The 15,040-nt window shown below is 38.1% G+C and overlaps 1 protein-coding gene across 6 annotated transcripts in view; it reads right to left on the reverse strand.

The window, feature by feature from the left end:
* The window catches only part of usp54b (ubiquitin specific peptidase 54b), a 123,601-nt gene extending 109,347 nt beyond the window's left edge, over positions 1-14,254 (reverse strand). For 5 of the 6 annotated variants that reach the window (XM_046854333.1, XM_046854329.1, XM_046854328.1 and 2 more), the window contains exon 1: positions 14,074-14,254. The gene's annotated coding sequence lies outside the window, so the exon portion shown is untranslated. The remainder of the gene's footprint in view (positions 1-14,073) is intronic. The other variant, XM_046854332.1, reaches the window with a different exon arrangement.
* Positions 14,255-15,040: the final 786 nt, after the last annotated feature.

Below are 15,040 nucleotides of genomic sequence, written 5' to 3' on the forward strand. Positions count from 1 at the left end.
TGAAGCAAACTTGGGTTCTGCAGCAGAACAATGGTCCAAAACACACCAGCAAGCCCACCTCTGAATGGCTAAAGAAAAAAAATGAAGACTTTGGAGTGGCCTAGTCAAAGTTCTTACCTGAATCCTATTGAGATGCTGTGGCATGACCTTAAAAAGGCTCGAAAACCCTCCAATGTGGCTAAATTACAACTATTTTGCATAGATGAGTGGACCAAAATTGCTCCACAGCGCTGTACCAGACTCATTGCAAGTTATCGCAAACGCTTAATTGCAGTTGTTGCTGCTAAGGGTGTCCCAACCAGTTATTAGGTTTAGGGAGCAAACACATTTTCACACAGGGCCATGCAGTTTAAAATTTAGTTTTCCCTCAATAATAAAAACCTTCATTTAAAAATTGCATATTGTGTTCACTTGTGTTTTCATTTACTAATATTTAAATTAGTTTGATGATCTGAAACATTAAAGTGTGACAAACATGCAAAAAAAAAAAATCAGGACACTTTTTCACACCACTGTATAATAATATAATAATATAATAATTGTATTAATTATATTAGGAACTGTTCATCCTAATGCAACAATATTTAAGTTGCACATGCAACATTTTAGCACCTGTTTTAAACAGCCAAGCGGCTATTTACAATTACTGAGTTGGTTTGCCATGAAATGTTACTGATAAAAATCAGACTGACAGTGGAAAATTGAGATGCAAGCAAGAATGTTCAGCTTAACTGAAGGCAGACGTTTGTTCACCGGCTTTAACATGGCTTCAGCGTTAGCCGTCTGTCCATCACGATCGTGTTTCCGGCACTATATATTACCAGGAATCAAATCTGCACTCTACGAGTATTAGCAGTTATTAAATAATGTGCGAGCAGAGGCATGAACAAGTGCCAGTTTGCAAATGGAGGGTGGAGACGGAGGAGTGGTCTGGATCAAACACCTGTGCATACCTGCATGGGCGTAAATCCCGGGGGGGACGGAGGGGACATGTCCCCCCCATCCGAGGGTTGTCCCCCCCAATAAAAATATTAAAAAGAATCGCACTCTCTATTATATGTATTCTCTATTATATAAAAAAATATATGTATGTCCCCGCAAAAATGCATTTAGAAACAGTTGAGTTCCCCCTCCCCTTCCTCACAGTGGTTTGACCCAATGCCTGTTTTCTCAGTTCATCTCACCTTCTCTACACACACACACACACACACACACACATGAGTCAGGTGTGTGGCTGCAGCTCAACTAATGTTCAACTCCATTGAGTAGGGTATTTTATTCACTTATTTTATTCACTTTAAATAAAGCAATTCTCTTTAATGTAGTTGATGCAGACTTATTCATAAATTAGTTGCGGCAAAAATGCTGATTAGCATGTAATTTTCCATGAATCTGCTCTATTAGTTATTAAAATATCACTTATCTAGTGAACGTTAGCTTGTTTACAATAGCTTGTAGCATAGTGCACTGACACTAACACACCAAAGCCGTTTCCCATGCAGTGTTTTATTTGGGACGACTTGGAATAATGTTAACATGAACACACAATTAGCATATTGTTTATCTGTGCATTTACTAAATGAGCACTGTGCTACATCCGAACTAACCCCACTGTATTTTTATAATCAATTTCTATTCTGTTCTTAAGTGTCTTCATTAATTTGTAAATGTTAAACATTTTTTTTAATTCCTTGTTTTTATTGTTGTGGTTATTTTTTAGGATAGTTTTACTTTCTTTATGTAAAGCAGTTTGAATTAGCATTGTAATTGACGCAGTCTCCATGCTACAATAATAATGTACTGTGTCTTTATACTGTAAGTACAATTTGACTGTATTATTTGTGTCCCCCCCCAAAAAATTGCTCATGAGAAATTTTATATTAATTGTCCCCCCCTACTGTTAAATGAAATTTACGCCCATGCATACCTGTAATATATATATATATATATATATATATATATATATATATATATATATATATATATATATATATACATATACAGCACATGGTGCAAATGTAAGTTAAACACAGAAGGGCATTATTTGAAATAAGGTTTGTGTATATATATAAAATGACCAGTAGCCATAAAAGTGCAAAAAGGCAACATGAGTGCAACAGTATGAAAATACAAAGATATATGCATCTAAACTAACACACATTTGTTTCTGTAAATGGTGGCAGTGCAACTAATTATTTAAATTTTGTATGCCAGTTTCTTCTTTTGCTAATATATAACCTTGAAATGATAGTATTTATTATAATAAATTATAATGGTATTTAATATGTTTGGAATTATACATAACACAATTTTAATCATATATTAAATAATAATAAAGCAAAAATCGATATTTAAAAAAATGTGTTTGATATGTTTGAATGATATAATTGCAAACAATCTGCAGACCTTATAAAAGAAATCTTGATTAATGTTGTACATGACCAAACAAATGTAAATAAAAACATGACTCATTAGACAAATATGCATCCTGTGGTGTTTTAAAAGTGCAATTGGCTTTACTTTTCTTTTCTATATACCCACTCCCACCATTCTGATATAATATTACAGTACTAAAATGTAAAGAATTCGTTTAATGCCTCCTGTATTTTTGTGCTGACTTTCTGCCTACAAAATATCAATAACCCACTGCAGGTAAATAAATGGGTATGGGGATGCTGTACCCCTGTACAACCTCACACAACCTCATTTCACATGATACTGATGGTTGGTGAACTAAAATGAACTTTGTGTGTGTGTGTGTGTGTGTGTGTGTGTGTGTGTGTGTGTGTGTGTGTGTGTGTGTGTGTGTGTGTGTGTGTGTGTGTGTGTAAACTGTGACACTTTTCACAGGCGCAACAAGCTTCAAACGAGGTCCAACAGAAGGCTGGAAAGCAAAATGGGAACATTAGTATCCTTTCTGTAACACAGTCTGACAAAAATAAGCTCCAATGAATGGCTCACTGCATAAACCACTCCATCCAGGAGTCATACAAACAATAAACCTACACCTGAAAATACATGTGAGCCCATAGAACTGTCACACAGGAGTTCCTTCCTATGCTCTGCTCTTCTAAGTAAAGTGTGTACTTACACTATATGAACAAAAGTATTGGGACATCTGACTTTTCCAGCCGTATGTGGTTCTTTCCCAAACTGTTATTGGAAAGTTGAAGGCACACATTTGTAAAGGTTGTCTCTGGATGCAGTAGCATGAAATCTTTTCATTTACTTGAACTAGGAAACCCAAATCTGTCCCAGCATGACAATGCCCCTGTGCACAAAGCAAGCTCGATAAAGACATTCTTTGCATGTCTTGGAGTGGAAGATCTCCTACTATACATCTCTGAAATCAACCCTATTAAACACCTTTGGGATAAACTGGAACACTAACTGCACCCTAGGCCTCCTCACCTCACCTTCATCAGTACCTGAATTTAATAACACCCTTGTGTCTGAATGAGCACAAATGTCCACAAGCAAACTCCAAAATCTAGAGGAACATCTTCCCAGATGAGTGGCGGAAATTAGAAGAGTAAAAATTGAGACTAAATAAAAGAGTTTAAATGTGAAATGCGATGCTCGAAAAGCACATACCATACTTATGAACAGGTGTCCGCAAACTTTTGGCATTATAGTGTAGATCTTAAACCGGTCAAGTTACTGAGATTATACACATAATTGAGTCCTACACAGAACTGTGATTAATGAAAGCCCAATTTGTTGAGCCAATTTTGTAATGCAACCATAACAGTAATGAAATAATGGACATTTATGATACAAATATTTTGAAATAACTTTCATTTATAACTTTACTGGTCATTAGGCTTTGTACAGAAGAAATTACTAATAATATACATATTTATGGAAACAAAATATATCTTGTTCTCTTTAACAGTTTTAAAAAATTCCTATAATTAGCTAGCTATAATACAGTATCTCCCAAAAGTGAGTACACCCCTCAAATATCAGCAGAGTTCCTGGCTATCTTCAAGCAATGGTTGAAGACCTGGAGACCTACCTTTTCCTGAAACACTTACATTACCACTTACCAAGTTCTCTTTGTAAAAATCAAGAGTTGTAGTCTGATTTATCTCAAGTTTTTAATCTTGCGTACCCGTGTTGATTTATTCATTGCTATAGACTCAAAGCACTTTTGTACGTCGCTCTGGACAAGGGCGTCTGCAAAATACCGCAAATGTAAATGTAAATCTTTGTAAATCTTCTCAAGGAAATCTATAGAAAAGATTTTACTTGGATATATTTTAGAGTAGTCAATGTGCAGCTTTTGTAGCAGTAAAGATTTACTTTGGACACAGTTTTAGCATGTTCACTTAGGGTGTACTTACTTTTGTTGCCAGTTATTTAGACAATAATGGCTGTATGTTGGGTTATTATCAGAGGACAGTAAATCTATACTGCTATACAAACTGCACACTGACTACTCAGAAATCTATAGAAATTAATCTTAGATATATTTTAGAGATACTGTAACAACCTATAACAGGAAAACTATTGTAATTTTACACACACACACACACACACACACACACACACACACACACACACACACACACACACACACACACAAAGTATAGACACTATATAGATAAAAGGTTTGTGGACTTATAACAACCTCCACTCTTCTGGGAAGATGTTCCTCTAGATTTGGGAGTGTGCTTATAAAGATTTGTGCTCATTCAGCCAGAAGGGTGTTGTTAAAGGCAGGTACTAATATAGGGAGAGGAGGCCTGGGGTGCAGTTAGTGTTCCAGTTCATCCCAAATGTGTTTATTAGGGGTGAGGTCAGAGCTCTATAGATGGCCACTCAAGATCTTCTACTCCAACCTATGTTCATAAAGCTGGCTTTGTGTAAAGAGGAATTGTCCTGCTCAAACAGTTTTGGGTTTCCTTGTTCAAGTGAAGGGAAATTTCAATGCTACAACCACTAAAGACATCCTGTGAATTTGTGTGCCTACAGGTTTGGGAAAAAGACACATATGGGTGAGAAAAAAAAAGGTGTCCCAATACTTTTGTCCATATAGTTTGCGTGTGTGTGTGTGTGAGAAAATAATCACCAATCACCATAAATAATCCTGATCAACACAAATCACTGCACTCAGGCGACTGTGTAATCATCATAATGTTTAATTATTTCAGTGCCCTTGGGGTCAGAAATCTTTGTAGATGAGTAGACTTGTTATTTCTTTCACATGTTAATCAATCAGAAGCCCTGCAGGGACATTCCCAAAATGTGAAGCTCTGTATGAAGCTAATGTAATGCTGATACTGTATCTGGCACTGGCAGCCATTTTAACCTGACTTCACCTGGAGGAGTTTCATCCCTGTCTGGTGTTTGAAGCTAATGCTGAGAGCACAAGGTCATACAGGTTACCATGTCAACCTTACAATAGTTACTTATTACAGTGCAATCTGAGCAAATTGTAGCTGCAACTCGAGCAGGTTGCTGGTATAATCAAGGCTGCTGACAGAATAGCTGTTTTCTGCAGCGGTAAGCTACATAAGAACAGAAACCGTCTTGCCTCTCAGACGTTCCACAAGATTAAATCTAACTATAAACCATTAAAATGCGTAATCTGTAGTTAACTAATAAACTGCAATGCAACTGTTGACAAATCACTATGATATATAAGTACAATAACGCTCTCCAAACCGCTAGTGTGTCGTGCCAAATCACATAACCAGGCATGCATCATGTTTAAATGATGCCACGGGCTGAAGTGTGTTATTCTTTACATCATTTATTAAAAACACCATGCCAAGCATACATTCCTGTTCACTAATTAGGCTTGTTTCAAAACTCTTTTACCATTCTGTCATTAAAAGAAAGCTATTACAAATACCAAACTGGATATAATGCACCCGGTAAACATTTTCCACCCATCATTTATTTTTTAGACTATTTATTTTTTAGAGATCTGTCAGTTTTTATTACAAATCTATTCACCTAAATACAAACCGAAAACCTGGCTTTTGCCTCTAATGAATTCGTTTTGAGTTTCAGATGTTTTATCAGGTTACTTGTATTGTAGCTTGTAGTTTTTTTAGAGTGGGTTGCAGTCTGTGTTGCTTTGAATGGCATCATTAATCATGAAATGCTCCCAGATCGCTGTCATTCATCTTAATGTAAACCTGCATACACTAGACTTATGACAGAGTATCATCTGGCATTGGATATAGATATTGGAGTACTAAGAGTAAATAAGCACGGTATATAAGGCTAACACTGATAACAGTATATGTATCAATACATTACTACTATTAACTCCACCATGAAAGGCTTCTTATGCCCACTCTGGATGAAGATGGAGACAGAAAGAGCCCTGGGGTTTGTGCTTGGCACTCAAACTACACAGTGTCACCTCACACCCTGTTTCCTGTGGTGAGCCACAAAACCACACTGCCTACTGCCAGGATGTGCTGTGATGTTGCTTATGGTGTGAAAAAAATGATGCACCATGTGCTCAGATACAGGAGAGAGGTGATTGGGGCTTTGAAGCTGCATCTGACTGAGAAAGGAACAGATTCTACATGACACAATCTTTGAGTGCTGTTTTTCCCCCTCCCTCTCTCTCTATTCTCTCTCCTTTCGCTCTCCTTTCACCTTGATTACTTTGCCCCATTCTTACCCTGTTCTCTCACCTCTCCATGCTGAGAGAAAACAGCTTACAGCAGCATGAAATCTCTGTTCGTACAGGCTGGCTTACAGTCGTGAGATAGTTGACTGGTCAATCAGCATGTCCATGCTTTTGAACAAACCTCTGAACAGGCTTTAACAGCGATCTCATCTCCCTTTTTAATACGATGTCTGGGTGTAAATAAATATCACTAGTCAAGTCAAGTCAAGTTTATTTCTATAGCACTTTTCACAACGGACATTGTCTCAAAGCAGCTTTAGGTCCCCTGGTGGCGCTGCGGCCCGGGTTCGATCCCCGGTCAGGGAACCAACCCCAGCCACTCTTAGTGCCGGTCCCAAGCCCGGATAAATGGGGAGGGTTGCATTAGGAAGGGCATTCAGCGTAAAAACTTGCCAAATCAAACATGCGGATGATCTGCTGTGGCGACCCCTAATGGGAGAAAGTTTTATTGTCACAAAGCAGCTTTACAGAATTTAAGAGACAATGTTCCTTCAGAACCCTGGTGCTACATTAAACAACATAAAGCTACAATGTGTATTTATCCAAGAACGATGTGTATTTATCCCTGATAAGCAAGCTACTAGTACAGTACCCAAATAAATTCTTTATAAGGGTTTGTTGCCAAGGCTATGCAAAAGATGATGACTAAGGCTTAAACACAAGTGCCCTCGGAAATTTCGGTCAACACAATATAAACTACACCTCCTTTTTTCTCATTAATATAACACTACACTAAAAAACCCAGATCAGTGAAGAGCTGCAGTGACCGTTGTCTAAGGCCCATCTACCCTGATTGCTCGGTTTAGCCAGGTGACCAGCTTTCACAAGAGTCATGGTTGTGCCAAACTTCTTCCATTTAAGAATTATGGAGGCCACTGTGCTCTTGGGAATCGTCAGCGCAGCAGACATTTGTTTTTTTGTAGCCTTTCAAAGATCTGTGCCTTGCAAGAATCCAATCTCTGAGAATTGGATTGTGCCTTGCAAGAATCCAATATTTGACCAAATGGCCAAATCATGTCTACGTAATTAATTTAACATAGGTGAACTTCAATTTAAGTGTAGAAACATCTGAAAAACGATCAAGTTAAATAAGAGGCACCTAAACAAAATTTCAGGTGTTGTTGCAAAGGATCTGAATACTTGTAATGTAATATGCATAGTGTTCTAAACTTGTTAAGGAGTCTGTCAAACTCAATTTTAAAAAGAATAATTATTACATCGATTTTGTGATCGTGTTCATTGGAAGACTTTAACGTGTTTTGGTGTGTGTGGGCATATGGAGAAAGATGTGTCCAGCCCTGTGATACTATGAGTCTGGCTTTAATTGAAGATGCCTCCAGTCTTATTAAATATTCATTTAAAAACAACACTAGTTTATATTATTAGATACAATGCAGCATGTAGGATGATTACAGTTTACATTAAGTCCATTTTAAAACCTCAGTATGGATGCTTAGCAATCTACAGAATGCTGGAGCACTGTGACTGAATAATTGTGAAATAATTATAAAAATAACTGATGATTTTATGCATTATCATGCAGACTTAATGGTTGACTTGGTCGTACTGATTTATGAATTATGCTTTACACTGAGCTATTTTATTCCATCAACCTTTTGCTTTTCGTTTGTGTCCAAATGTGCAGCTTTCCTGCAACTGGGTTATGTGTAGCTCCAAATAGACACAAGCGACAATAGTGAGGAGCCAAAGTTCATTTTCCTGGCTATTTCTCAACCCTTTACACAGCCAGCCGACCACAACAAACTAGCAGCTGTCTAGATTAAGCTGATATAAAACATACTTTTAAGCAGAAAATGCTTTTTTTTCTCTAATGCATATTTCTTAACTCATTTCCTAAGAACAATTTTTCAGTATTCTTCAGTGAAAATTTTCATAGGCAGAGATAAAAAAAAAATCATTGGGCATGAAAGGGAATTAAAAAAATATGTTATAGAGATAAAGATGTAATGTTATTATAAGCCATTTTCTCAACCATTCCTTCTGTTTCCTTGCCTTGGGCAGCTGAATAGCTGTTCTTATTTGTCACATTAAAAAATAGCGCAGGTTTGATATCACTCTGCTTTTTTCACACTGAGAATACTAGTTAAAAATCAATCTACTTATACACTTAGGAAAAAAGAAATACTTCAAATGGTTTAACTTAAGCTGCTTTCAAAAAATACATTCTATTTTCCAAACTCAAAAGGTTCATATGTTGGCACAAAGCTGCTTAAAATCAAAAGATTTTATCTGAGGAGGAACCAAACTGTTAAGACTGTTACTCTCGAGAGGTTTGAGACATGAAGCTGTTCCCCTTCCCATTCACATAAACACCAACCAATTTCACTCAGCCTCTGAGAAAACCTATAACTGCACAAAAAAATAATCTTCCATCTCAGAAGGAAAACAATTTGATGGATGGCTAAAGAAATAACAGACTGAGTGTAACATTTTTATGTTCTCCAACCTACACTACCTGCCTGAACTAGGTAGCTCTCGGTAAGCTGCTTAATCCATATTGTTCATGCACCTAATAGCACCTCATTGGAATGGGGAGCAACGTTTCACCGATGACCTCCCCATGGCCAACAACTGAACTTATAAAAGCACACAGAGCTCTTAATGTCTCAACAGCCTTTTCCAGGCATTTGCGATTACCCGAGTCCAATGTGGGTCAATAACAGTCAAGCAGTCACAATAAAAAAGAATGTTCTGAATAACGCCACAAAAAGCCACAAACTAAGGCAGGAGGTCAAATTTTTCAGTGGGGATGGAATACAGAGAATTGTTTGAATACTTAGAAATCACAAACAAAGCAATCTGACAATTCTGTATTTTACTTTTTCGGTTACATTCCTTTGAGCTAAAGACTGGTTGAAAAAGACAAACCTCTTTTGTTTTTTGTGACCTTGGATGACCACAAAGCTCCAAACCAGATTTACTGTCACTTTTCATAAACTCCATAAATCTCTGAAACTGCACTGGAGAAATGAAGACAATCTGTACAAAAGATTTTCCCTCAGCTGATGTTTGATAATGCTGGTAAAACGTCTAAAGCCGACTGTCGTCTAAACCCGACTGTATGCACACTGTATGGTATTTGGGCTTCGCAGATACAATCCTACACTGCAAAAGATAACCCTAGGACAATAGCTAAGCTCTATCTTAGAAAATTATGAGCCCAAGTTCTAGCAGTGTCTGAAATGTTCGCTAAAAAATCCAGCAGAATGTCTTTATAAAGTCTCATCTCCTTTATATCGTGACAGGATTTTTAAAAAAGTGAACGTGACATGCAATGAAACAGAGGATGGAATTACAGCTTCTAGGTGTGTAACTAATTACCATGCAAATGCTCTGTTCACAGAGTTTTTTTTAACTACTATGATGTGAAATGTTAAAACTATATTTAGGTTTTCCAGTTTCCAATTTCCTACAAACCTGCGCTGTGTCATTGTGCACACAAAATGGCAGAACATAGTAACTGCCTTTATTGTTTAATATGACATGAACAATACATGTTAGCATATTGTCTTACAAAAATTCTTCTTGGAATCATATTGTAAAGAATGAAAAAGAAAGTACAGGAGCTGAAATTGTCATTTTAAAATGTTTCGATTAGATTTTTAATTAGATTAAGATCTGGTGACTGTGAGGGTCTTTAACATGATTTATCATCATGTTCTTGGAACCACTCATTGAGCCCTCTTGCCCTGTGGTTGGGGTAGGGTCTACCCCAGGATTATATTTCCCATCAGCATATCAATACTTCACAGTGTAAATCTGATCAGTCTGAAGTCTTTTTTGTTATTAATTTGCACTGGTGCTTCTTACTAAATGAACTACCAAATGAATACCACAACAGCATTAAAGAGTCACTCAAGTATGTTTTTTCCGCAGTCCTTATCTACAGAATGTGAAGAAGGTCCAGCGTGTTTAACTACAGTCTTAGCGACATCCGAAATAAGGTCTGGCTCTTCCCTTTCTGACAGGCTCTGAACTAGCTGCGGCAGGTGGCAGCAGCCTGAGTGGGACTGGACAGTGACACATAACCCACAGCACTGAATGCACTCTCTCACACAGCTATGGTTGTGATACTGCAGAGATTCAATTGGGCTTTCTAGGGGAGGGGGTTTAGACAGCCAGCTCAACCAATCGGATCATAAGCGGGTCACTAAATGACTGTAACTGATGCTTGTATTGTGTTGCTGGTGGTCTCACCAGATGTGTGCTGCATAAGCACTTATTGGACATACGGTAATACTCCATTATTGCAGCACATGTGGCAACCAGGTGCAACACTTTATCTAGTTCAGCATGTGCAATAAACTGAAATGGATCCCTCTTTTCGTGATCAGCATCACATCTCACCCCTTGCAATGAAACACCTAGACAGGTTCACGGTGTACATAATTTGGTACCCAGCAAATTAAGCAGATAAATCTACCCAATGTGCTCCAGGGTCACTTTTGACAGCACAGATGCCACAATCACAAACCCGGTACAGACCCTTGGCCTATCCATGACGTGTTTTCCATCTCTGAAACATGTTTTTGCATTCCATGCTCCAGCTGTCCCACATGTGCCACAGAGTACCATGTGTAGTCATGCCAGTAAACCACTAAAAGATGTCTGAATGCTTCATATCCATCTTACAGACAGGCCGTAAACAACACCCACCACACACACAACAATAAAAAGTTATGCAGACCATTCCCAGAAAAAAAGAAGCCAGTGGAAAACAATTTACAGCCACAACAGTGGGGCACTAGTGGCAGATCTGCTTGATCTGGCAATAACCTCACCTTGCAAGCAACAATAGCCAGATGACCTTGGGAATAAACCCAGTTTTTCTGCCAAAGGTCATATATCCCAGTTTTGCAAATCAAAATGACTGACTTTGCAGCGTTCCATGAAGGTGAACCGCAAAGCGTTCCTTGTCATGCCCGGTATGCACCCTATGGTACTATTTAGACCAGACGGCAGCCATCCAGTCCTCAGACCATCTGTTCATCTGTCACAGAAGAAAGAAATAGTAGCTCTCTTGTCTATGCAGAAAGTTATCCAGGGTTCACAGAACCACAGATTAGCTTTGTAGAGTAACATTTCTCTTAGGAATCGTTTAAACGTGTACATCTAAAAAACTACAGTGATTTGTTAGTAGCGTGCCCAGTTTCTGTGCCTGTGGTCCTGTGTTGTGCCACAAAATCATAAGACTAACTGTGTGGTGGAAAACCCTGAGGAAGATGTGAAGGATGATGACTTCAAGAGTATAACACAATCACAGAAGAATTAAACAAATGGCCACAAATGACTGGACAGATGGGAACTATTTTGCGTCCTCATTTTAACTTCATACTAAAAGCTGGCAAATGATTGTTTTGGAGTCTTATAGTCTATATATTTAGTAATCTCACAGATGTAACAGTTAATGCAAGTGACTTATCCTTCCTGCAAGCCAGTTCCATATTGACAATCTGACAAAACACTGCTTTAAATCGCAAACATGGGTAAAAAATATCATGAAATCCTGACAATCAGACATCAATTGCAACAATGACAATATAAGTTACTGTCTCTCTCTTTCTTTTATTCATTCATTCATCCATCTTCAGTAAAAGCTCTATCCTAGTAAGGTTCAAGAGGGATCTGGACCTATCTTGGGAATACTTAAGTGGGCACAATGATTGGCAAACCAATCCATTGCAAAGCACCATATACATACTTGTATTACTTTGGGGTTTCGACAAATCTACTTGGTTTCCTTCGAAAGACATACCGGTAGATGAATTGGTGTCTTGAAATTGTCCCTCGTTGTGAATACGTGTGTGTCTTTCGAAGGAAACCAAGTAGATTTGTCGAAACCCCAAAGTAATACAAGTAAAAATGCAAAACACAAATACATCGAACCAAATAATCTGTGCAAAATCCACAAAAATATCACACACCAGCTGAGAAATTGTGTTCACATTAGCGCAAATATATAAAGTATATTATAAATACAATATGAATTATATGTCCTTTTTACTTCTACTGATTACGGACTATTCTAACGCTATGTAGTTAATAAAGCTGGGTATCGAGTGTTAAAGTGTACATAATTGGTGAAAAAAAGTGGGCTAAGATCCAAAGGGTCAAATATTGATCTTTTTAATGGTTTTAGCAATAAAATCATTAGTCAGAAATTGAGCATGAATGAACGACTCCTGAAAGCTCCTGTGCCACTATTTGCTGGTTTACATACATTTCCTGCACTGAACTGTTCAGGGAAAAACAAGGAATTTTTCTTCTATAGTTTTCTTCTATGCAAAATTTAAATCATGTCCATGCTTTACATTTTTTTATATAAAATTCACGTAGACGAAGCTCTGACTCAAGTTTACCCACAAGTCTTGAACATTTGCAGAAATCGAGTGGAAAACAATCCAAAAATCTATTTGTTTAATTCATGATCTATTTCAGTCTAATAATTTGTAGTTAAGACCATTACAAGCTTGTTTTTGGGCTTAGCCTGTTTTAATTTTGTGTGTATAAATAAATATAACTTTAATTTATTTTCCAGCTTCCTAAACACTCTTTCAAATTGCTCAGCAGATGAGGTGTGTAGAATTGTAAAATTTGAAATAAATAATGTAGATGTCCTGCTTTGTTTATTTCCTTACAAACAATTTAAGGCTGTTAGTAACAATCATTCATTACTAAAGGAATGGTTTCCTTCCTACCCGCTGGTGAAAAAAGGCCTACCAGTTAGATTTTTTGACCGAAAAGGAAATTTGTTCCTGAACTGGTCAGATGGTTAGATGTTTAGATGCAGTAAGTGCAGTCATTTAAAAGCACTAAGAGCAGGGCCATGTGCTAGATGATGCCTGATCTGCATCATTCTACCAAATGACATTAAGCATTAAGGTCATGCTGAATATGACTAACCCAGATCTTTTAGGATCAACAAGTCCTTGACCTGAGCTGATGCTCTGCTGTGATAACACACACACACACACACACACACACACACACACACACACACACACCTAAGTTGAACACGTGTGCAGTTTCCAGGTGAAGCATCTCAGTAGTGTTCATGCTTCTGGCTGGAAGATGCTCAGCGTGACAGTGCATTTGTGAAGCGCAGTGTTCCTGCCTTTGTCTCTAAATTGTGATGTTTTGCCTTCAAATAAAACAAACAAACAAACAAATAAACAATAAAACGGAGTAGCATCTTGGACTGCTACATCACGAAGCCCAACATCCTTACAGCATCCTCAACGCGACCGAGGCATCTGAACGCACCGGACGCACATGTGGCGCACGCACATCCTCTAACACGCACATCTGGACGCCTCCGTTTAAGTTTCACTTCGAAACCTTCTCCCATGTCTCCTGCTCCATCCCGACCCACCAAGTTAGAAAGAGTGCTTACTCACCTCGTGTCTTCGTCCCGACGCGGTCCCGTGTCCCTGTCCTATCCGAGACACAAACCTGTAGGCGAAACAAAAAATAATAATGCAAAAAAAATCTCAACCCGCACAAAAAAGATTCTGAAACATCCCGCAGCGCCATCCAGCGCCGCTTCAAAAACACGCCGTGTTCTCGCGATAATAGCCTGTTTTACCCTTTACATTTAAAAAAAAAAAAAAAAAAAAAAAAAAATATATATATATATATATATATATATATATATTGTTGCTGTATCTAGCGTGTATCAGACCAGTCAGTCAGTCAGCCAACCGGGTACACCGCGGGCTGCAGACTATACAGGCGTGTGTGGGGTTTAGTGCGGTAGTGCGATGCGGCCAGCGGGCTTCCAGTATGCGGTTTGAGCTGACGCCATCGGGATGAACCACTTTCTGCCATCTAGCGGCCTGAATGGGAACTGCACGCCAGGCCATGACGTCATCCACTTTCTCTGTCTTGACTTTAGTGTTGAGGGATACTGCGCCTTTTACTTTATCAATGAACCATTATTCATTATTTTTTATTTTGTCTTTTGTGTATGAAAAGTAATAAAATTCAGCCTGATAAAACCTTTTACTTACTCAAACCCGAATACCTTGAATGTCAAAGACTCGAAATTTGCCATTGTCCGCTACCCATGCTATGCTCCGCTCCGTGCTACCCATGCTATGCAATGACAATAAAGTGCTATCTATCTATCTATCTATCTATCTATCTATCTATCTATCTATCTATCTATCTATCTATCTATCTATCTATATCTGTTATTGTAATAATGTCAGTATGTCATTTTTCCATGGGCAGTGGTAGCTTAGTGGTTAAGGCTCTGGGTTACTGATTGGATGGTAAGAGGTTCAAATCCTGTTTTTGCCAAGCTGTCACTCTTGGGCCTTTAAGCAAGACCCTTAACCCTCTGTGCTCCAGTACAGTGATGCA

This window comes from Silurus meridionalis, chromosome 7 (assembly GCF_014805685.1).
Source record: "Silurus meridionalis isolate SWU-2019-XX chromosome 7, ASM1480568v1, whole genome shotgun sequence".
NCBI classification, from domain to species: Eukaryota; Metazoa; Chordata; class Actinopteri; order Siluriformes; family Siluridae; genus Silurus; species Silurus meridionalis.